We start from the raw sequence: 25,779 nt of genomic DNA, 5'->3' as shown, positions 1-25,779 counted from the left end.
GGAATGATGCAGTTTTTAAAGTGTGCATAAATTAAAAACACTTGCTCTTAACTAACGCAGATATACAGTTTTTTAAATATCACCAGCACAAAGCGCATAGAAAATAGTGCAGGAAACCATGTGCCCGCGCTTGTCACTTCAGGTCAGAATAAAACAACACATGAGAAAATGAGTGCCGTATAGGAGATTGTAAAAAAAAAAAAGCATGGAAGGATGTTTCCAGAGTGGCTTTATGGTTTCTTTTCTTGTGCATCCCAGCCACTAGCTTCCCATCTGAAACTTTTTTTAGCATAGGGGTAATATAGTCTTTCTACTTCCCAATATGTTAATGTTGCAATGCAGCTGGAAGGGCATCCGCTGCGTAAAACATATGCTGGATAAGTTGGCAGTTCATTACGCTGTGGCAATCCTAGGCAAATAAAGGGACTAAGCCGATAAGAAAATGAATGAATAAATGACTATGTTTAAATAATGATGGCTGGTTTCTTTATTTGAAAGCTCAGATTTGAGTCTTATAACTTGTTTTGTTTACAGAGTTTTAGATTAACTGTATCATTATTATTCACACCTTTTTGTCTTTATTAATTTTAAGAGTAACACTTATGTTTAACACTCATGTTTATAATATCATAAAGAGATAAGATATTTTATTCAAAATTTTTTGTTTTTGACTATTAAAATTATTTGCCTTGATAATTTTGGTAAATTAAAATAAAGTGGTTAAATAAAAAAAATAAAAAATCATAATATTCCTAAATGGATTGTTAAAAATACTCAATAATTATCAATACCGAATGATATAAAACATGATATCATGGTCATTTTTTTTTGCAAAATCGCCCAGCCCTAAACAGAATCTTTATTTATTTTATTTTAATCTTTTATCTTTTAACAGTTTTTTATTCAGACATTTAAAAAGAAAATGTTTTAGAGCAGTAATTACAACACTGCAAAATCGCGATTTTTATTTATTTTTTATCATCCAAGATTATCATACTGTCACAGTCTTATACTGGACCATGACTAGATTTGTTAATTTTTTTTTCTTTGGAAAAAAACATTCTCTTCCAATTATGTCACAGGGGCCCAGCAGTGGTAGTTTAAGCACTTTTCACCAGGAAGTGTGGTCTGCTTGTGGTTTGCTTCCTGCAAATTACGGTTAATATAGTTTATCAAAGACATTCCCGCTCCCCCTTGTAGTCCAAGTTCCTCAAGGAAGTCTGTAGCAAAGTCATCCGAGGTACTTTATTAAAGTCATTGTGTTGTATCTTTCAACAAGATGCTCCTTAAACTGAACAAATAAGAGCTTCTGAAACGGGTTCGCACTCACCTCAAGGCTCAAGACTCCTTGAAACGTAATCGTTCCTGCTTTTGTGTTCGTGTAACACCAGTCCCTTCCTCCCTCTCACTCCAGCATGTCCCACAATCCCCTGGGAACAATATAAAGCAGGTCTCCATGTCGGTTTCGCTTCTGTCGTATGTATAGAAGGAAACATTTCATCCTGCGGCTGCTCGTGTGCATTACGGTGGATGCCATTCAATAGCTTGGTGGGGGTTAACTGTTAGTTGGTTCAATCCTGTTAATGTGGAACAGCATTTCATTAGATCCGCTTGAAGCACATGAGGCCGACACATTGAGTCAAAATATGTTTAATGACTGTCCTGATTGGCTGCTCGTAAATGTTTATGTTAATGAGGCATAAGTGATGTTGAACTGAAAACACAGTGGAAGTGCAGTAAAATCGGAGTAAATTATGAATCTTAATAGATGAATTTTCTTCTTAACCAAACTTCTGAAAGATTTTAAAGGATAACTAACAGACATTTAAAGACATGTCTGTTATGAGGTTGCTTATTGATAGTTTATTAGTAGTTCAAGACGAGACATACGTTTTGCAGTCTGCTTAAAATTAAATTTTACTTGCTTTTAATTAAGGCTTCGCAATATTTGAAAGATGTGATGTTTGAAAGGCCTTTTTCACAGACTATTAGAGTATTAACATGTTATACATTTACACAGTGCATGCGTCAAATAAACCCTACTATAAACCCTTCATAAAATATTTATTACATTGAATATTTGTTATACACTTTCATATTATACATGCATTTAAACTATAAGTGGGCATAGATTATTTTTTAATCCAGATTAATCTAGATTAAAATGGCTCATTTGAATTCTCAAATAATTAGTCTTTGAGAACGGGTTTCTCAAGCCAGGTGGCGCATTAGACAGGGGTCAATGTCCAAAACGCATCACAAAATGCTTGAGAAACTGTTCTACTATGATAATTGGTGATGAAAATAAATGGTTTAATGAAATGTACTTGTGTTTACTAACTGTTTATTCAGTTAAACATGAATTTTGAACTGTAGGCCTACATACTGTAAGCTCCAAACAGTGTTTTTTGATCACCTTAAACCGACTAAAGTCAGAACTGAACTAAACAGAAATGGAATTAAGACATGTAAAGTTTGCATATATTAGTGGCATTATTGAAGTAAACACCATAATCAAACTATTACCATCATGTAGGACTTTTCGCCATATTTTCCGACCAGATCCACGCACTCGGCTGTCAGTAAAGGACCCCCCCCCCCCCCCCCCCCCCACACACACACACACACACACTCACACAAACACACACACAAACACACATATCACGAAATGCGGAAGTTTTTTTTCTTTCCGTTTGGCCTTAGTTATTAAGTTCCACAACACTCTCACCAGTCACACCTACATGTATGAGTTTTATTTTTGACAGTTTCAATAAAAAGTGGGCTAAAGCACTTATTTCCAGCGAGCCTGTGTTGACTGAAGTGTCTTGCCTGGTTCCCAGGTACATTCAGAATGGATTTTGTTTCTATATATAACTAAATATATAAGCAATATCACACTCGTAGCAGTGTGATATGGCTGTATATCAGCACTGGTGGGAGGGGTGTGTTGGCTTAAGGATGCAGACCGAGTGCCTTAGTGCCCCAACAGTGAAAATATACAGCCATATCGCACTGCTACGAGTGTGATATTGTGATTATACAACAGTTTGACGGCATAATCATGTATATATAAAAAAAAGAATCCAATACAGAGCCACAAAAAACCTTTTTTATGAGGAACTACTTTCTTCCGCTATTAATTATATCTAGGATTAATGTAGGAGATCAAGGGCTGGGCAATATGGCAAAAATGCAATCTCAATAATTATTTTTCATACGATAAAGATATATATTTCGATATAAGTTGTTAATGCGTCCAGATTTAAAAGAGTACCCCTACAATGGCTGAAACCACAAAAATTGAAGGGTCCATTAAGTTACATAACATTTTCGGCCGATAAATTTTTGGTGGCTGAAAACTCAGTACATCTCTAATATCAACACACTTTTAGATTCCCATTGTTGCACATTTCTGCAGTGTGATTGGCTCTTAGATCAGTACAGAGTTTAAAAAAAGGTCCACAGCTTATCTGTGTTATTGATAAACTTTATTACAATAAAATATCGTTTATTGACCCAGCCCTAGGGAGATCACATTAATTAATTCTGAAAAAGCCAAAGCATAGCAAACACTAGCAGATTACTATGGTATAAATACAGCACTACAACATATAAATGAGAGAGAGATCGACTCTGAATGTCACTTACCTATTCTACAATGATTTGATCAGCTAGTTTGAAATATCAAAAGAAAACTAAGTTTTTCACTCTTAAAGATTATTATCCGGTCTTTGTCGCCATCTTGTGGCAGTTAACCATCAGTTTCCATTGATCTGCGTGCTGATGGCCACTGCAGTGCAGAATATCCGAAATTATAAATATTTAAAAATAGGCACTAAATAAACTGCATAGCTGCAATCTAAATAACTATATTTTCTCCTAACAAAAAGTACATTATGTAACGAGTTGTTCCCTCCCCTGCTTGTCTCTATATGTGGGCGGAGTAATACACCACAAGGGTTAAGAGGCTGTAGTAGTGCTGTTATTGCAGAATATTGCATGGCTATCAGCCAATCAGATTCGAGAACCGGACAAAACTGTTGTATACATCTCAATACATTGCAGATATGTGCACTGAATACAAACGTACCAAGATCATTATGATTGAATAAATTAGAAGTTCTATAATTGATCTTCATTCCGTAAAAGATCTTTTGTAAAAGAGCTTTCTTTCTTTCTTTCTTTCTTTCTTTCTTTCTTTCTTTCTTTCTTTTTCTTTCTTTCTTTCTTTCTTTCTTTCTTTCTTTCTTTTTGTTTACTTTATGTAAATGACTTGGAATTGCCATTATGCATGAAATACGAGTATATGAGAATATTTGAGGCTTAAATTAGAATTTAATGCTTTGTATTTTGAGCTGAGTGTCATCAGTATTGTCCCACAAAACACAGTTTTCTGCCTAATCTTACTTGAACCATCAACTGTGAAGCTGTTCAGTCCCAATAATTTAAAACTGGATCATTAAGTGATTTGTTTTGTAAGGATTGGTGCTTAATCTTATACTTTTAAATTATTTTATAAAACATTTGCATTTTCAGGTAACTGCCTTTGTCTCTCTTTCTCTCTCTCACAGCACACACACACAGTCTTTTGTTGGCAGTCGGGCTGCCTTGACATTCTTTGATTTGTTGGCAACACCAGCTGCTGGCACTGGCCAAGTTAAAGGCTGTATGGCGAGGCAGACACGGCTTTGCTTGGTGGAGGGGCTGAACAGCACCAGCTTTTGTGTCTGACTCTTTTTCTGCCGGTTATTTATAAATTGTGTCAACCTGCAGCGCATTCCAGGCCTTCTCCAACAGAGCTTTGCCGCACTGATGTGAGCTGCTTTTGTGCCTGACATGCTTTCTCTGGGGACTGCAGCTGTGAAACTCATTTTTATGCCTAAAAGTGGATTATTAAAGGTCTGACGCCACAGCACAGGTTAACTGTTGTACGATTACACCAAGCAGCCATCGCTTGTTTATATTTATTGTTTACCTGTGGTATAAATTACTTGATTGGAGTGGTTAGGCATGTGTCCGGATCGGCAGACTCAAATTTTATTTGCTATACCAAAAATTCAGAGATATGACTGTGTGAAAGTGAGAAGAAAAGCCAATGAGGTCATTCTGTGGTCTTTAAAATTCATGCTGAAAATTTGAATGTTTAACATTGACTTAAAGGAATAGTTCATCCAAAACTGAAAATTCTGTCAACATTTACTCACAGAAATCTTTTGAGTTTCTTCTGTTAAACACAAAATAAGCTATTTTGAATAATGTTGGAATCCGCTAATCATTGACTTCAATAATAGGCAAAAATACTATGGAATTCAATGGTTACCCATTTCTAACATTCTTCAAAATATCTTATTTTGTGTTTAACAGAAGCAAGAAACTCCTAAATGATTTAACCTCTCTAAGGTAGGGGTGGGCGATATGTCAAACAAATCATATTATGATTTTTTCTATAAAGTCACGATGTTATCATGATTCTTTCAAAAGTTTTGTTGTTGTATTAACATTAAATGTAAAATTCTAGATTAAAACTGAATTATACTTTTATGACAAATGCCAGCATGTTGGGTCTATTAGTCTGCTGGCCCTTTAAGACCAACACAACAGGCATCCATTTTCTCTTAACCGTTTCCTTTCAGTTTAACCAAATGTGTTTGTGTAAATTGTGCATGGTTTTGACACTTTTGGTGCAATCAGACTTTAAAGATGGCCTAATTGTGTAGTTTGGCGCGGTTTGACAGGATTTGATGTGGCGCACGCATAACACTCGCCTCAGGTGTGTGCGCTCAAAAAAAAAGCGGAGCCTTGCTGTTAATGTTGAACCGACAAAGCTTTAAAATAAATGAAACTAACATACTTTTATTTATATAAATAAGTGCGGTGACTTTAAATCCATGATTGGTGTGTTGTAAAACAGATAAGTATGAATGGAGGCCGAGTATAAAGGTAAATCAGTAGAAGACCTTGAGAGCTTGCACATCTATTTAATTCAAATCAAGTTTGTTTGTATAGTGCTTTTTACAATAATTATTGTTTCAAAGCAGCTTTACAAAAGTTCTACATCACTGCATTACAATCAGATTAAGTTAAAGTTACACTCAAATGTAAGTTATTATATACAGACATACAGTAGGCTAGTTAACCTGAGGTGTGATCCGAACTAAAACAGACCCAACCGCAAATATTACTGCACCCTTTTGGACTATTCCAGTTGCCGTAGGCCGATGCGCTGTGCATTATGGAATGTGGAGGAAAAATATTTGTCGACAACGCTTTATCAACAGAGAGAGAGGGAAAAACATTACCCGATGTATCGTTGGTATTATTTCCGGAAGATGACCATGTCGCAGTTTATCTAAGTTAATTCACGCCTCCTGAAGTGACCTGCAATGTGCCATTGCTGTTTGCAATGCCTTAAACATTGTTTTTCAGCCGGACCCGCTTTATTTTCGAAAAGTATAGTTTGACTAAAGTGATGTAAACAAACCATATAGTATACTATGAGCAGGGATACAATCAGCCAGCCATTTTGTGTCTGCCGGTTTGTTTACTTGCGGGAGTTCCATTGACATTTTCCCGCATGTGAATTCTGACCAATCGAAAAGCAGTTTAGAAAATACATCAATAACATCTGGCTAATGAGTGATGTAGATTTAGTCACATGACTGCATTTTGGTTCTTTTCAATGGTTCAGACCAAAACAATCAGTGTGGTGTGAAAACGACCCAAAGACGGCAGAAAATGCTACAATGTATCATTTGTTGCCCTTGGTCTGGACCAAATGAACCGAACTACAAATGTGAAAGCACCCTAAGTGCATGTGTTGTCCCAGAAGTCCTCGATGGCTGGGATCATCTCTTTATCTCTTTGCATGAGTTGTCCTGGAAGCCCTCTATGGTTGGCATCATCTCTTCAAAGGTCTTGGATCACATCAATGGTGCTGCACAGAAGCCTCTGGATGAGTATCCCCTGGTAGAAATAGAGAACAAAGAAAACAATTAGCGTATCTGCTGTTAATAGTGTATGTGAACAAGAGATGTTAAATATCAATGCAAAAATGAAGTGCTCTAAAAGAAAGTGTGTAAAAAAGAACCATGTAAAAGATATTAGTATTTCTAACAAATTGGTGCGTTAAGACAGGAAGAGTGTGTCCTACAGGTGGTTGTCAATACTCACCTGAATGGAGCACACTCATGCATCATACCGTTATGTGATGCATTGAGTGTATGCTTTATTAAAAATATAGACACAAACAGAGCACAATTAACACAAAAACATAACAGTCTTTAAACTAGTTTTGAACCGAGAGAGTGTGTTTGAGCCTCGGGCAATATCAGGAACGCTGTTCCAGATCCATAAATGAGAAGGCTTGACCTCCTTTAGTAGACTTTAGTAGAATCTGAATTTGTGACAACAATGTCTGTATTTATGAGTTAACATTTACACTCAGCACACATTTGATCTTTCGATTTGCACACACAGACAATAGTCAGAACACAGGTGTTTTGAATTCGAAGTTGCAGATTACGAATTTGTGAAATGTCATTCACATACAACATGACAAACACAGATGTTTACGCCAAATTCACCTGAGCATTTTATTTAAGTTTTGCTGTACAACTAAACGTTGACACTCACAACCTCTCAGATTTGGCAGCACAAGTTCAAATCCTCGTGCTCTGATTTTGCACTTGTAGAGGGAGCGGGGAAGGGGGAAAATCATTTTATTGGCCAAAGCTTGACCAATGAGCAATGCCAGCCAATGTGACTTGAGTGCAAAAGAATAATTTGAATGATTATTTTATCACGATATTCCTTCAAAGTAGAACTCTAAGACATTTTAATCATCCACGGTCAAAAATTGTCACATCATACACCCCTACTTGAAAGTGATATTTTCATGTTGGCTGAACTATCCCATTAAAACAAACAGTGTTAATAAAGATCATATCAACAATAATATCAAAACTATTTTCTCTATTTATACAAAATGTGCCACTGGTGTTCATTTTAAATTTGGCTATATATATACAGGTTCAGAGATCTTTCTGTATTTTTATGTCTTATTACATTTTACGACTACCCCTTGTGGTTATCCTCAATTGTGCATCCCTACAGCAGAGGTTTCAGCGCTGCAGCCAGATGCGAATTTCACATCTACTTTTTTAATATCCAGCACACATTCTGTAAGTCAAAAGCCGCAATATCCTTCTTTCTCGCTTGTTTTTTTCCCCTTTTTATTTCCCTCTCCAGGGAGTCTTTTATCTCCATGAGTGGAAAACATTAATCACACCTTTCTGATGAGGCTTCGGGCCCAGAAATTGAGTCGTGCTCTGCTCCACTTAACTACGTACACACATCTTCCAGCCATGCAGATGATCATCCAGAGGGAAAAAAACAACCTTATGTAAACAGTTGACGGCTGAGATCATGTTTTATGGTTTAATTACTCATAACACAGTGCACAAGACATCATAAAGCACTATATTAACATTTCTGAAAGGGAAAAGCGCTATACGCTCATGCATTCAGGTAATAGTTGGCGTGCAGTTTTTTTTTTTTTTTTTTTCAGCTCTTGTGGAAGGAATTCTGTTGGACGGAGCACGCGCCGCTCCCCTTCCTTCCTGTCTTAATAGTGTACTCCTCTACAAGGGTCACAGAACAAATACACAATGCCTGAAGGAAGAAGGAGGTGAAACAATTGAGCATGTTTATCTGTGCCTATTTGCTCACATTAAAGGGACCGGGACTCGGCCGCAGCACTTCAAGGAAAATGCTTCCAATCCACTTCAGAAGGATAATAAACACACTGACCTCTCGCTCAGCCTCACTGCACTCTTCAGGCCTCCTGTAATTCCCCTTTCTGCTTTGTTGGGTCACCGGGTCACTGGTTGATTTCTTTCTCACATCGTTTGACTTGTGTGAAATCAACAAATCTGCAGATCCAGGTCATGAGCAGACATTGAAAATCACTGAAAATATATATAAATAAGTTAATATTACATTCATTAAAACAAAAAAATTTTATTTAAAAAGGTATACATTTTTGTTTCTTATGTATACAGTATTTATTTTGGTGAATAGTAACTTATTTAACAATTACGGATTTTTAAAAATATATTTAAAATGCTGAGAGAATGAGAAGTTTTGCTAATACGAATGTTTTACTTTATTTTTTATTTAACAGGGACAATGCAGTATAACATTACCACAGTTTAAAGCAGCCCATGTTTCACATATAGACCATTTTGAGGGATGTAAACAAAAGCAATGGTCCCTATGTATTTCCTGTTTTACATTTTTTATTTCTATAGCTTCCTAGAATCCAAAAAGGGCCACATATTGATAAATAATGTTATGATAGCTGTTTTAAGTTAGGATTGAAATGCCTCTTTTTTACAGCTATGAAATAGTTTGATAACATACAGGAAATGTTCATGGGCCAATGACATGACCATATTGAAATAGTCTTTAGGCTTTTTGGCTAATTTGCAACTTTAGTCCCTGGTTAGGCTTTAAACAAAGTGCTAACAAAATGTACTGTTAAACAAACTGCAGGGTACAATTTCATGTGGTTAAATGAGGTTCTAAATAGTATAGATAAAAATTTTGTAAACTTTTGAAAAGATTCATTAATTTCAGTTCATTCTTTATTTTATTTTGGGATATATGACAAAAATACAATGTTTGAGTCAAAAATGATCTTTACAAAAATTGTTACATGAAAATATTTTGTAAATTTTTTGCCATAAAAATATATCAAAACTTTATTTTTTGGTTACTAATATGCATTGCTAAGTACTTCGATAAAGGTGATTTTTATCAATATTTTGATTTTTGTACTCCCTTAGGTTTCACATTTTCAAACATCGTGGACAAATATTTTCCTAATAAAGTTTACATCAATGAAAAGATTATTTTTTCAGCTTTTGTGTCATCTATAAAAAATTTTTTGTGATTAATCATTTGCAGTGTTGGGCAGTAGCTTCGCTACAAGTAGTGACGCTGCTAGAGTCCCTTTTACACAGTGATACCAGTAAATTTAAAACAGCGCTGTTCAAACAGGCAACGATGTTATGGAATTTGAAGACTATCCAAACATCCATTCCAAAATACCGGTAAATTCTGATGTCATTATTGTGAACAACTTTGATGAAAACATATGGAGAACACTTTCGTATGTCAAGATGTTCATAATATGTGTGTGTGCTGGAGCTCACCGCCTCCTTCATGTGCACACGTGTCAAGCAACTGAGGCAGAGCTTGAAGGTAAACTAACAGCGGTTTATCAAAAGCATTTTATCGATATTTTTTTTACACAGTTGGCATTAAGGAACATAGAACCTTTATTTGACTAACATCTAGCAGCTAAATATGTGTGAAAAATATTTAAAGTCTTTTATTTTGTTATGTGAAGGCATTTGAGTTTTCTGGCTCACGTCAGCTTGCTCTAGTTGTGAACGTGCTCTTTCTGACAATTTTTCTTCTGTGTTCACACACCGCAGCATTCCGGCAAATTACCGGTAATGTTACAACTTCCCTTTCGGGAAAATTGTGGAATGAATTTACCGGTATTTTCAAAAGGGGCCTGTTCACACATAAAGACCTTTCTGAAAAATTTTGGGTTATTTTCCGGAAAGGTCTGTATGTGTGAAAGGGGCTTAGCTTAACTACATTTCTCTGTAGCATGGCGGTAGCGTCGCTACTTTCTAAATCAAATAGCTTTTTAGTAGCGAAGCTATTATTTTACTCAAGTAGCACAGTAGCATCCACACAGGCTACATTTACAAATCACGGATCAATAAATGATGACACTGACATTCATCAGCTAGAAACCGGCCTCACAGCTCTGTGAAAGTAAATCCATATGATGGCGAGAAAAGTGATTTCTTCCTCTTCCTGTTTTACGGTGGTCCACAACAAACTTTGGTGCGTTACTGCCACCTCTCGCTCCGGTCGGTGACGTTGCAAATCAAAATAGGCTGAGAAATTGGCTTGATGGAAAGAGGACTGAGAGAGAGGCGTTATTTCTGATGCAGGATTACTCGGGACCTCGTGAGGAGTCCATGTTAACATGCAATAGGTTAATTCTGATGCTGTGCTCAAGTACCATGTTTTTGAACTACACAATTGTGAAGTACTCAAATTCATTTGTTGTGGTAATATATATATAACTATTTATAACAATATATAACTGTTTATTATTGTTATTATCATAATTTTCAACAATTTCAGTATCTCTCACATGTCATTTCCTGCATGTTTGGTCGTTTGACAGCTAGCTGACAGGTTACGTCAGCCATGTTGATATGTGGAGCGCTGTAACAAACACAACTCCATCAAGCGCTGTTTTTCTGCTGAACTCTTCTGTCATGTTTGGTTGAGAGTTAAGGTGATTTATAGGGGAAAAGGCCAACAAGTCAAGTAAGGACTTATGAGGAAATTTAAAGGATCACGTTGGCTCGCCCAGCCATTTAACCAGAGAAACGCTTCTGTTGTGAGTCTAGTTTCACATGGCCATGGGCTATAAAAAAGAACACAGTGAGTTTAGTTTGTTTAACAGCACCTTCTTATCAGTAGAGTGTATTATCACTCTCATCATTTTGAATGCAATAATTTTACAGTCAGTACTGAATGTAATGTAATGTAATGTGTATTTATATAGCTCATTTATTGTGTATGGCCATAAACCTAAAGCGCTTCACAATCATGAGGGGGGTCTCTCCACACCACCGCCAGTGTGCAGCATCCACTTGCAAGATGCGACGGCAGCCTTGATATATGTTACTCTAAAGAAATCCTGGGCGTCTCTACACTGATGATGTCTGATCAGAAATTAAACACATCTTAAAGAAAGGTCTGTAGACTGAAAAGTTCAAACAGACAAACATTGTGTCAAGTTAATTTGTTCTTTTGTTTGTGTCATTGATTGATTGATTGATTGATTGATTGATTGGTAGATTTTTGTTGTAGTTGATATTTGTTGTTGTTGTTGCTTTTTTGGTTGATTTTAGTGGTTTTGTGTTTTCATTTTGATGGTTATTTTTTATTTTACTTTTGTTTTGTCTTGGTTTAGGGATCTTTAAGGTATTTTAGTGTATTTTGTTTTGTTTTGATTTGACATGACATAATTTGTTTTTCTTTTGGGTTTGTTTGGATTTTAGTTTGTATTTATGGGTTTTGGTTTGACTTTAAGGCTTGTTTTTTCATTTATTGGTTTTGTGGTATTTTATGTGTTTGGTTTTGTTGTGGTTTTGTTTTGGTTTATCTTGTGTTCTCCTTGGATTTAGTTAGGATAAGTTTGTTGTGTTGTGTTTGGTAGAGATTTTGGTTTTGTGGGTTGACTTGTTTTATGTTTTTTTGGAGTTTCACTTCTGTTTCAGTTATTTATCATTTGATCGATTTTGACATGTGGATTCATTTTGACTTATTTCATTGTGCTTTTTTTAAGATTATATTTGGCATTTTTGTCTTTATTAGATCAGTAATAAAACAGGAAGTGAAGTGGGACAGAGAGAAGGGAGGGTGGGGTCATGGATTGTGTGTTGATGCGCTAACCACCAGGCTATTGCGCCAACAAATCTACCTTTACTGGTTTTAGTTTAGGTCTTAAAGAATTGGTTTCAATTAGTTTGTTTTGTTTTGGATTTTTGTTTGGTTTTGTTTTAGAAGATTTGAAATTGGACTCATGTTGTGGTGATTTCTTTTTTAAATATTCTAAATAATATAATGATACAAAATAAATGTTACTGTATTATTATTATTATTATTATTATTGTTATTATTATTTTTATTATTCAATTCAATTCAATTCAGCTTTATTTGTATAGCGCTTTTACAATGTAGATTGTGTCAAAGCAGCTTCACATAAATGGTCATAGTAACTGAAACAGTGTGGTTCAGGTTTTAGTGTTTAAGTTCAGTTCAGTTCAGTTTAGCTCTGTTCAGTGTGATTTAATCATTACTGAGAGTTCAAACACTGAAGAGCAAATTCATCGATGCGTAGCTCTACCAATCCTGAACCATGCGAGGCAGTGGCGACAGCGGAGAGGGAAAAAAACTTCACCTGATGGATTATCAATAAGCCAAATCAATTAAATGCCCATATAGTGGTCAGTCTTTCCCTGTTGAACTATATATGTTACTCTAGAGAGATACTCTAGAGTTTCTAGACTGCTGATGTCTGATCTTCTCTAGGTGACGAGTGGACGGTCGTGCTGAGAGCGCGTCTTCACCACACCACGCTACATTTGATCTACACCCTTTCAAGCACACTCCGATTCTTCTCGCATTACCTAAATACTTCACCCGTAGATCTTCTTTCGCCTGTGTGCGCCATCAAACGCTTAGCTGTAGTCATTAAAGGCTGGTGTTTATTTAAAGATGCCTCCAGTTTCAGACTCACAGGGGACTCACGGGTCACTGGAGTGCAGGGGTTGCGTAGAGGTGACCGGTGTGTGTGTTTGAAGGCCAGATCGCCCCGGGACCATGTTTTAAGCCATGACCTTTGACCCATCCCCCACCGATGCCCACTGTGCCACTCGGACAACAGCTGCCCCGTGTGCCAAAGTGACCCTGAAAGTCTGCCGCTCAGCTGTCTGCATCCTTCTCCTCGTAACACACACCAACTGACTCTCGTAAATCTCTCAGAGCGGCGTTTAGCATTGCATTGGAGCTTTTCAAGCAAAGCTTACCCAACGCACACGTCTGTTTGCATGCAGCAGCACAAGCCAAGTCAAAACCAGGTCAAAAGGTGGCCCGTTTTAACGATTTGGAAATTTGGTGGGCCATAAGCCAATAACCCTATGAAATTTGTCTGTATAATCGGCTCTTTGAGAGCAGCCAATCCCTGCTTATGTGATTTAGCAGCATTTTAACGCTGTTCTGGGATCAGTAAGCAAAGTCAATGTTTCTACATGTTAAATAAGCCTCTGCAAAATTCCTTTCAAGAAAAGTCTGTTCATTCGGTGACCATATTTGCAATGCCGCCAGCTTTGTATCTAAATAAATGGGGGGAATTCTGAAATCTCAAAAACTGCTTGCTGACCTCACAATTAAATGAAATATTAAATCAACAGGAAAATCTGAAGTGACCTGTCCTATTATTGTTGTTGCTTAAGCACTAATTACGTTTGGTCCGAAACCAATCTCCTCTAAGTCTGTTTCCATGGTAACCATGGGACACAGTTACAAACACTGGAAGACCAGAGATAAAATCCACAGGAAAAACTGGAGACCAGCACTGGAAAGACACGAAATGTGCTTTGATGTGATTTTCACATTTACATTTAGTCATTTAGCAGCCGCTTTTATCCAAAGCCACTTACAAGTGAGGATAAAAGAAGCACTATTAATCATTAGAGAGTAAGTAGCAGTATATAAATGCTATGATAAGTCTAAATGAATAAATCTACAAGTCTTTTTTTTAATCTATGGATTTTAAGGTTCCCATGAAAATTTTTTAGATGTTAGTATTGGTATGTTAGTCTAAAGCATATAATCTAGTGTGATACCTTAACTTTTTCAAACCACGGTAAAATTTGAAACATTTATCGTCCCATACCTTGCTCCTAAACAGTCACAAGATTCGCATTTAAAAGATAAAAAAGTTTCTCATCAAATCTTCTCACCAATCAAAAGCTCTCTGGTATCGAACATGTCCCGCCCCCTTCAAAATGCTTTGCTTTTCATTTGATTCACTCCCACTGGCAAAGCTGTGGTTGAAATCAAAATGCTATTAGCTGTTTTTTAAGGGGAAGGAGCTACTCTATGCCCCGCCCTGTCTTCATATTTAACTTAAAGGTCCCATGAAGTGCTTTGAAATGAATGTTTTTATTCGATATTTGATGTAATGTCCACCAAAACTAGAACTAAGGTTAAATATAGTCTATAGCTTTGATATTAAAAAAAAAAAAAAAAAAAAAAAAAAAAAAATATATATATATATATATATATATATATATATATATATATATATATATATATATATATAGTATTACATCACAAATTATTATAAAGAAAAATAAATAAATAAATAAAAAATATATATATACCAGGATACACCAGACTATACAACAAAATATAGCCCAAAAACCTTTAAACCAAACCTCAAAACTATATGTGAATGTGTATACATGTATTCATGTATTCATGTGTCTATATGTATATGTATATATGAATGATTGTGTGTGTATACATATGCATGTATGTATATGTTGACATGTATGCGAGAGGAGATCCTGTGATCCGGAAGAGTATAAAAAGGCGCACCTGATTGTGATGAACACTGTCTGATGAAGAGCCGGGTGGCTCAAAACGTTACACGCTCTGTGTCAGCCTTTTTAATTTAATAAATTTGTATTTTTGGTGTTGCCGCCTTTGATTTACATTTAATTTCATGGGACCTTTAAGTTTACATCAAGCATTCAATAATAAATGGACATTTCAAAGCCCTTCACTGGACGCGCAATAGTCACCAAGCGACAGGAGTTGCTGTAACAACTAAAGAAATCTGTGCAGATCCCTCCCCCAAAGAACCATGTGGTTAACGTGTTATTAAAGATTAACGATTGGCTATTTCAACTGGAAGGTGGGACTTCTATTGCAGTGGCAGCCATATTGAGTGTTACACTTACCCTAATTCATAGTAATGCAAGTGAACAGTCTTTGTATATCTATAGTCTTTGCCTTGGTCTGTCCAGCTGTGCATCACTTTAAGAATCAGCAGTGTTTTCTTGCAGCTGCACAAAACAGATGTGCTCTTTAATGAGTGAAAGGAGAGGAGAGGAAAGGGGTTAATTGACTGATGTAAAACATCAGTGTGAAACCCAGCGTTCCGACTTGCCACGCACTCACCATCCATGCTCACATAAAACACATAAGCGAGTTCTCATGCCATGTAGTTTGTGTCCTTGTCTGAAATATGAAGTGAGAAGCACATTTGGGTCGTCCGTCAGTGCATTTATTGATGTGAAATGTACCTTTAGATTCTTCTGTAGTAGCAGTTGGAGCTAAAGGTTTGGAGTGGTCCTGCTGTCAGGCTTCTGTGGTTTGCTTTATGAAGCTGTTCAGCCCACCAAAATGACTCCTGAGATTTACAGCGCCCCGGGGAGTCTGGGACAGCCCATATGCTGAAGATGTTCAGCTTTGGTGAATTTAGGGAGGCACCTAAAAATAAAACTGTCTCTTTTAGATGGATGGGTGTTTAAGTTTTCTCAAGAACTGTGTGCTACTTTATGGAGGAGGGTCACTGATGTGACACTTTTTTACTTTTTTGTTATATATGTTCTACTATTTAAAGGTTTGGATTTTTTCTAAAATGTTTAAGAAGCATTAAATCAGGCATGACAGTTAAAGTGCTTAGTATTATAAAAAAAAAAAAAACTTTTGGTTTCTACAAAAAAATTGTAAGCAGCACATTTTTAAGCATGTTTTTTTGATTATGAATAAATAAATACATAAATAAATAAATGAATGATCGAATGATCGAATGAATGATTGAATAAATGAATAAATGAATGTTTCTTGAGCAGGATTGTAGACTAAAAATCTGCTTTGTCCCAGGAATCTATAACATTGTTAATATAAATTCAAATAGAAATTATTCAAATAATTTTAAAAAGACATTTCGAATAGATAATATTTTAAAATATTTATTAAAAAAATTAAGATCAAATAAATGCAGCTTGGGTGAAACTTCTATCAAAAAAAAAATTTACAAAGTCATACTAAGACCAACCATTTAAACTGTAGTAAATTTATTTATTGAAACAATAAATACATAAATTAATAAATTAATTACATTTTTTATTTATTTTAAATCAGATAAATGCAGCCTGGATGAAACTTCTATCAATAATATTACGTTAACTAGGTTAACTAGGCAGGTTAGGGTAATTAGGCAAGTTCTGTAGACTATCGAAAAAATATATTCCTTGAAGTGGCTAATAATTTTGACCTGAAAAGGGTTTTTAAAATATTAAAAACTGCTTTTATTTCAGCCAAAATAAAACAAATAAGCCTTTCTCCTGAAGAAAAAAATATTATCAGACATACTGTGAACATTTCCTTGCACTGTTAAACATCATTTAAATAAGAAAAAAAAATCAAAGGGGGGCTAATAATTCTGACTTCAACTGTAAATTATTTGTACTTTGCTTTACACTATTTTTTTAGACATGAATCTTAAACTACCTGACAATAGTCTTGTCGTCGATCCCAGTTGTAAGAACAACAAATAATAGCTTCACTTCTAGTTGATCGTTTGGAAAAGTGGCAGAAGGTAGATTTTTTTTCAATTAATCATGTTGAACTGCATCCCTATCATCACCAATACTGCAGAAGACATATTGGAGCCTTCATTGACCCAAGAATTTCACAGAAATCATTCGAGTTTGGTGAAGAAAAAATCATGGTTTGGGGTTACATTCAGTATGGGATGTGCAAGAGATCTGCAGAGTGAATGGCAACATCAACAGCCTGAGGTATCAAGACATTTGTGCTGCTCATTACATTACAAACCACAGGAGAGGGCAACTTCTTCAGCAGGATAGCGCTTCTTTTCATACTTCAGTCTCCACATCAAAGTTTCTGAGCGCAAAGAAGGTCAAGGTGCTCCAGGATTGGCCAGCCCAGTCACCAAACATGAAGATCATTAAGCATGTCTTGAAGAAAGGCAAAGGAAGAACGCTTTCTTTGCCTTTCCAGATGACTTTAATAATAAGTTATTTTGAGTCATTGCAGAGATGTATGGATGCAGTCCTCCAAGCTCATAGGAGTCAGACACAATTTTAATTCGTTTTCCACTGCACCATGACTTTATATTCTATACTGTACATTATTTCTGTTAAGTGAATAATGTTCCTAAAACTTGGATAGGTGACAATACTTTTGTCAGGTAGTTTACTTTCTTCTAGTATATATTTTTTAATACACAAACATTTCCAGACAGCAGAACCCAAATGTTTTTGTCTCTCATTTAAAACTAACATTTCAAAACTGGTCTACACCTTAGTCATGGATCAGAATCTGCGTTTCACCTTTGTACTACTTTGTATCTAGCAAGAAAATGTATTTTTCTGTTGCGGTCCTCTCCTAACATTCCTTCGGCCAGTGTGTGGTTAAATCAGATTGCTATTTTCTTACTCTTAAAAAACCTGACTTATGACTTGCTTCAGAAATCTGAGGATTTCTGGCCTATCTGGAATCCTCTATAGGAGGTTTTGGAGAATGTATGGGCTAACACATGGTTGCATCTGTGACCTGGTGACTCTCGCCATCCCAGTCTGCAGTATTCGTTCGGCATCGGGACTTACCCTACATCAGCCATGCTGCAAACTCATGGCCATGGGTGAGAGGGCTTTCTTATACAATGCGCCCAAGCTGTGGAATGCACTACCCATCAGCATTAGAAATGCTGCCTCTCTGGACTGTTTTAAAAAAAAAACTTCTTAAGACTCACCTTTTTAGGATTGCTTTTAACTTAGGATGACCAATTTGTTAACTTTTTATTCTTATGGTTAATATTCTTATTGTTTTATTGCATCTTTTTATTGTTGTGCTGTTTTGGTTGCCTTATATTGTTAGTATTTTACCTTGTTGGGCTTTGAGTTTAAGAAAAGCGCATTACATTCATTAATTCATTCATTCATTTTCTTGTCGGCTTAGTTGTCGGCTTAGTCCCTTTATTAATCCGGGGTCGCCACAGCGGAATGAACCGCCAACTTATCCAGCAAGTTTTTACGCAGCGGATGCCCTTCCATCAGCAACCAATCCCTGGGAAACATCCACGCACACATTCACACACACACACTCATACACAATGGACAATTTAGCCTACCCAATTCACCTGTACCACATGTCTTTGGACTGTGGGGGAAACCGGAGCACCAGGAGGAAACCCACACGAGCGCAGGGAGAACATGCAAACTCCACACAGAAACGCCAACTGAGCCAGCCGAGGCTCGAACCAGCGACCCAGTGACCTTCTTGGTGTGAGGCAACAGCACTACCTACTGCACCACTGCTTCGCCCTAAGCGCATTACAAATAACATATATAACATATATTCATATTCATATTATTATTATTAGTAGTAGTATTCATGTATATTAAAAGACTAGGATTTTTTTTTCTTGTTAATTTTACCCTTCACAAAAGACTTGAATTACTAGCAGATGGACGATTGTATAATAAATAGCTGTATTATTGACATGAGAAACCTATTAAAAAACAACAACAACATGCCATCTCTGCCACAATGGCTGTCTTTCTTTCTTACACTCGGATCGGCTCTAATACCCTGAATCAGTGTCTATCTTTTGTGGTTATAATTTCCTCCTGCCCCTCAGGCACTCCAAGTGGGTTGTTCTTCAGCGTCTCAGCAGCAGGATATTAGACATGATGCTTCCACCGAGTGATGATGGCATTGCGGCCTGCTGATGAGAAGTCTTTGCGGTGCTTAAGTGCATAATCTCTGCCTCTCTCCTTCTTTCTCCCTCTCAGCTAGCAAGTGGGTGGGCGTTCAATGAAAGGTCAGTAAGAGGTGATGAAAATGGGAAGGGAATGAATGATCCACCCCCTCGTAAAACCTCGACCTGTCTGCAGCGTCCCCATGAATGCTTGGCATCTTCAGTGAAGCTTCCAGATGCCTTGGTCAAACATGTAGGAGTCTTTAGCTCTGGTTTCTGTGGGTCTTTGCCACCCACTTTAGTCTGCAGTATTGCGTTTCTGTTTTCTGCAGGGTGTGTGATGTGAATTACTGTTGGCAGGAAACTGGAGGTATGAAAAGCGTGAGTGGGCCATTGTGATCCAGACCGCTCTGGCTGGTGCTGTGCCAGCTTAACCTGCCAGAAATCATCCAGGCCTGACGGTAATGAGTGGAGAAAGAAAGGGCACTGCTGACGCTGCATTGGTAGTCCGTTTGATGACTTTCTGATCTCCAGTTAGAACCAAGGAACCACACATGGTTGTTTGAAAACTGGGGGAATGGTTCAAGTGGACTTTTGCAATTGATATGAAAACTGGGCTGATTTTGTTATGTAATAATACAGTGGGGAAAATAAACATTGAACATGTCACCATTTTTCTCAAAAAACATATTTCTAAAAGTACCATTTTCCCTGGGTGTTGGTAACAATCAAAGAAATCCAAATATGCAAAGAAACCAAATCTAATTAGTTTACAAATTAAGTTATGTGTAATAAACTGAAATGACACAGGGAAAAAGTATTGAACACATAAAGAAAGGAAGGTGTAAAAAGCCAGTAAAAGCTCAGACATCAGCTCAAATCTTCTAGTAGTAATTCAGCAACCCTCTGCCCTTTATCATTTTAATGGAATATTAGCAGCTTCAGTCCAACATCTACATTAACAGGATGATGAAGATGAAACCAGGGTGGACATTTTAGCAGGACAATGATCCAAACACAGCCTCACAAATGCTTTCAGAGAAAGAAAATCAAGCTGAAGAATGGCCCAGCCAATCACCTGCCTTGAATCCAATAGAAAAAAACAGATTAAAGGTCAAATATTATAGACGGCACAAACCATCAAGTTTTTTTGGATGTCAGCAGCTTCTTTAGAAATATTATTCCCAGGAAAAAAGTGTGACGTGTGTAATATGTATTTATCCCTACTATATGTAAAATATTGATAAATATTGTTGCTTTTGCAAAATCCATAGCAGGATGATGAAAATTCCTCAGTTGCAAACGATATTTATGATAGTTTGCAAATGATTTATTAACAATAAATGCACAAAAGAATATCCTGAGATTTTGGTGGAAAGTAGCATATTACAATATACAGTACATAAAGTTTGACACTATCAAATTAAGTACTATTTCTCATATGTGAGTGCTGTTGAGCATGTTCTAAACACTATACTGAGGTGTAACTACTAGGTTTTTTTTTTCATTTTGTAATTTAACTTTGTTAAAATAAATCCCAAATACAGTAATTATAGTACTTTTACTTTCTAACCTTTACGTGTTCTAATAGGGATGCACCGATATGGCTTTTTTGGCCAGTATTGTTAACCGATAACTCTTGCGATTTGGAGGTCGATTTTATGCAGTAAACAACTGATTTTATTTTAAAAACTTCATCAAAGTTTGATCTGATCTTACAAACTAAATAGTCTACTCAAAGCAAAAAAAAACTGCAAGATGATTATATAGATTTTTCACAATTTTACATAAAATAGCATGCCCGAAAAAATTATTACCTTTTCTTCGCATAGCAAATTAACATGGAACTTGACTGTTGCATGAAAGTAATATAACAAAATGGGATTTCTGTACAATTACGTAATCGATCAGTTTAAAGATATCAGCCTAATTTTATCATTAGACCGAAAACAATAACATTAAAAATACCATTTATCGGCCTATAACAATATGGCCGCTGATATATCGTGCATTCCTACTTTCTAACATTGTTATTTTATTAAAATTACAAACCAACAATACAGTTCTGAGCATTTCTACCTTGATAGGTCATAACAGTCAAGTGAACTGCATGCTTTTCAGCCTCTGCTACTTCGTCCTGTGCTTTTGAATATGCAAGCCTCTGTTGCCTAGCAACTATCAGCTAACAGAAACATTACTTTATGATACCAGAAACATAACTTTACTTTCTCAAAAACAACATTTTGGCCCAATCCCAATTCTACCCCTTAGCCCTTCCCCTTTCACATTCACGTAAAGGGGGTAGAGGTGTCCCAATTCTCTTTAACTTGAGGGCATAGGGCTAAGTGAAGGGGCTAGATAGCTCTTGAAACTGAGTTTTTTCCAGGACCACACTCGAAACCAAGGGGTAAGAAAATTTCCCAGAATACACCAGCTACAATGACAACATGGCTGTACACACAAGTCAGGAGATGCATGAATTAGTATTTTTTGGCATTATTAAGATTTTTTTACAACAAACAAGCATATGTTTTAATACATTCATGAAGGCATTCATGTTTTACCGTCGTGCTTTTTAAAAATAAACCACTAAATTTCGCTATAATCCACAATAATAACTCCTGTATAGTTGTCCCAGAACATACTTTCATATCTGTCACTCGATGACACTGGAATACCCCGTCAGAAAAGTCCAGTGGCATGACCTTTTTACAGACTCTGGTGGAATGTTAGTGTTGATTTATTTTGCAGGGTGTAAATGCACGGTGAAAATGCACAATACTGTTACGAGCTCATTGCCACATTATATCGCTATGATACCAAGATATTGTTTTCTTCTGTGATTTCCTGAAGATAAATACCAAAATATATTGTAACTGGAAAACTACAGCATTCGCGGTTGTCGATCTTTTATGAAGTAAGAGCTCGCAATGACATACAGTATGATGACGTGTCCAGGTGTTGTAGCGGTGTCCTATTTCTTAGGGGTAAATTTAAAGCCCTTCACCTTTACACTCTGTTTTAAGAGCCAAGAGGAAGGGGAAGTGGTACTAAAAAATTATTGGAATTGAGCCTCACCTGCATACTGGATAAACTTAAGAGGGTGTGCACATATTTTCTAGTAATTTGTACATCTTTTTTTTAACACTAAAATATGATGACAAACATTCATAACGTAATTCTACAACTTAAATAGAAATTTTTAATGTAATGAAGGATTTATGAAGAGTCAGATTGACTGCTTTGGCTACTTTAGTAGTTATAGAATTCTGGTAGTTCCATTGTTAAACCTCTCTCATTGGCCAATATGTTCACATTCTTAACAGAAATAACTGTGATTGACTCTGAAGGTCATCACTTCACCACTTTTCACCGCTGTTCAACAAACTGATCCATCTATGAGCAGATATATGAGTGATCTTCTGACGAATCAGCTGATAGATGTGACTTTCAAACACTCTTGTGTATCTGTATAACGCTTGGTGAACAGTGGTGAAGCGATGACCTTCAGAGCCAATCACAGTCATATCTGCTGAGCATGTGAAAACAATGGCCAATCAGCTGTGTTCCAATACATCCTTAAAGGGTCATGAAACACCAAAACACATTTTTTGAGCTTTTGACAGTCGTATATGTGTCCCACACTGCTAAAAACACTATTAGGACACCTATATTTCACTAAAAAGTGTAAATTGGTTGTTTTTGCGTTATTTCAAGTAAATTCGTACTTCCTGTTTGAAACTAATTTTTGAAGCTGCGTCACGGTCATGACATAATAGCGTGTATTCCAGCGTGCAGACTGGGCGTCTGTGCCAGAGTGAGTCTTATTACGTCTTACAGTGTGATACATTAATGCATGAGTAAGGCTTGGTTCAAACCAATCAGCGCGCTCTATTGTGCAACTTCATTAATATTCATTTGTGTCACCGTGTTTACACCACAAAGACGCCACGTTGTGTTGGCAAAACAAGCGTGAAGTGTTGCTTTTATAGTTTGCTGCCGTTAAGTTTCGTTTTCATTTTCTCTCTGTGAGAGCTTATCTGGATCACGTGTGGATTAACAGTGTACGCGACGCTCGACAACAATAACTTACGTGTCTAAGGAGGATTATTGTTTACCTGAGAGCTGTTCTCATCTGCAAACGCTGAAATCTGGATTTGCTTGTAGTATTCTCTCCATAAAGACACGGCTCTAGTTGCTGGTGATTGTCCTGTCTCTACAGATTTGGTAAGTGAGCGACCAGTGCTCTTTGTTTATTCAGTTTGCTCGTATCGAATTAAGTTAACTATAGCACTGAGTGCAGAAATGTTAGCACCGCATTTAGTGACCGGAATAACACACGCGGCTTTCTGACGCTACCTGCCGTGTGCATCTAAGTTTCCGGGAAATGCGGAGTTTTTTTTCTCTCATTTGCCGTGCGGTATCAAACATTGCATGAAAAATACACGCTTAGAGCAGTTCCTCGAATCAAATACCTCGTTTGTCGCGAGGGGCATGAATGAATTCCCTGAATGAAAGAGCCAAACTGCAGTTAAAGTCCAACATTTATTAATTCAGCAAATAATTCGACTACAGATGTCCATGTAGGTTAAACACCATCGCTTTCTCCTGTCTGTGTGGGTGTGTATTTTGACTCTGAAACTCGCGCGTGCACAAATAGACACTCCCACACCATCCCACTTTAGTTCCTCCGACACTCCCCCCTAAACAGAGCTGGACACGACCACTTTTCTGACTTTTTCGAAAGTAGAGGTGTGAAAACACCCTGCTGAAACGAGGGGGTTTCATGGCCCTTTAACAGCTTTCAAATGTTACCTGGAAATAGACGTTTTTAAAATTTCCGTGTCAACTGGTAACGAATTTGATACTTTGGACAACCCTAATTTAAAAATTCAATACAAGTTGTGACACAAAATTACTGAAACATGAAGTGACATTCTAATAAAATTTTGTTATTAGTAAAACATCCTGCGAAGGTTCAATCATGTTCAATTTCTCATCAAATAGGGATGCAACGATTAACCAATTTCTCTATTAACCGTGCTTTAATTCATTACGGTTAAATAATTGTAAAGCTTCTCAACAACGTGTTTCTGCACGAAGCAAAAATGTTGCAACTAAACAAAATTATGCCAATGGTGCGCTAGTTTAAGTTACAAGCTTGTAAACCGAGGCTAATACGAACACACACTGGATTATCTATGGCTGTGGCTGTTTATTTAGGGCCGTTCAAATGTAAGTTTGCGTGTTCGGTATTTCTTTTATTGCGCACATATTGGGAGTGACGTGTATGCGGTGTGCACGTGGCACATTGTGTTCATGCTTTCCAACCACACCTAGTTAAAAAAATGGCTTGAGTGCACCGCAAGTCACGTGAGAAGAACCAACTACATTTGTTCTCTTTAAAAGAGAAATACTCAGCTAATATGATGCTTAGATTTTTATTAGACATATACTAGTTTTAAAAATGTATTCTTATTTTATTTATTAATTAATTGTTCTGTCATTTATTTTCAGTGTAAAATTATTACTTATGTTTAAATGCCTAAAACTTTTTTAAGTTCAAAGAGAAATGGACTATTTTTACGATTATTGTGCTGTATTAATTGGTTACCGAGCAGCAATAATAACACTTTAAGATATAAAGAGTTTTCATATGATATTCTTTACTAGTGTTTTGAAAATAACGAATGCATAATAATCATGATAACTGAGAAATCATGATTATTCCTCAGACTATAATCATATAATACCAAAAATCAATAATTGTTGCATCCCTACTATCAAAAAGTAAGAAACGGTTTTAAATCCAACGCTTGAGTATCTAGTATTTTCCAGCCTGGTGAAGACACAGGGGACTGAAAGCCCCCCACACCAGCGTGACTTCTAACCCGGTTCCTCAGAGGCCCAGCAGCAAACGGGATTTGTCGTAGACAATGACGCGCAACGCTTAAAGCCTTGCTTTTTACTCTCCTACAATGCCCTGCTTTTAGCGGCATTCTTTACTAAGTAAAATCTCAGACTAAAGACCCCTGCCATTGAGAGCGCAAGTCAGGATTAATCCTGCTTTCAGAAGATGCCTTTTGTACGGCTGGAGCTAAAGCTGGAGGAACAGCCCTCTTTTTTCTGTCTCCATCTGTGTCACTCCGTCTCACTTTTTCCTCTCCGTCTGAATGAGCGTGTCTCATTTGTTTCCCTCGTGACACTCCGGCACCTGTTTTCCTCACTAAAGCATTAATTTATCACTGAATTATTACCAGAGATCCCACATTGTGCCAGCCACTCGATGACATGTCCTGACTGGGCAGTTTCCATGGCAACACAACTCCTCCATCCAAAAGCAATTTAGCTGGCGTATTGGCGTGTACAATGCCTGT

At 36.8% G+C, this 25,779-nt stretch overlaps 1 protein-coding gene and 1 long non-coding RNA gene across 3 annotated transcripts in view; one reads left to right on the top strand and one right to left on the bottom strand.

The window, feature by feature from the left end:
* nxn (nucleoredoxin) overlaps positions 1–25,779 on the top strand; it is a 148,682-nt gene that overhangs the window by 48,875 nt on the left and 74,028 nt on the right.
* On the bottom strand, positions 20,914–24,840 carry LOC147840576 (uncharacterized). Its single transcript, XR_015509227.1, has 3 exons — positions 24,194–24,840; positions 21,689–22,980; positions 20,914–21,630 (listed from the first exon to the last, which is right to left on the bottom strand). It is a non-coding gene; the product is annotated as an uncharacterized LOC147840576 (long non-coding RNA).

This window comes from Danio rerio, chromosome 15 (assembly GCF_052040795.2).
Source record: "Danio rerio strain M-AB ecotype USA chromosome 15, GRCz13ab, whole genome shotgun sequence".
In the NCBI taxonomy this organism is placed as follows: Eukaryota; Metazoa; Chordata; class Actinopteri; order Cypriniformes; family Danionidae; genus Danio; species Danio rerio.
Note: the sequence above shows the minus strand (reverse complement) of the source record. Positions and strands in the feature narration are given on the sequence as shown.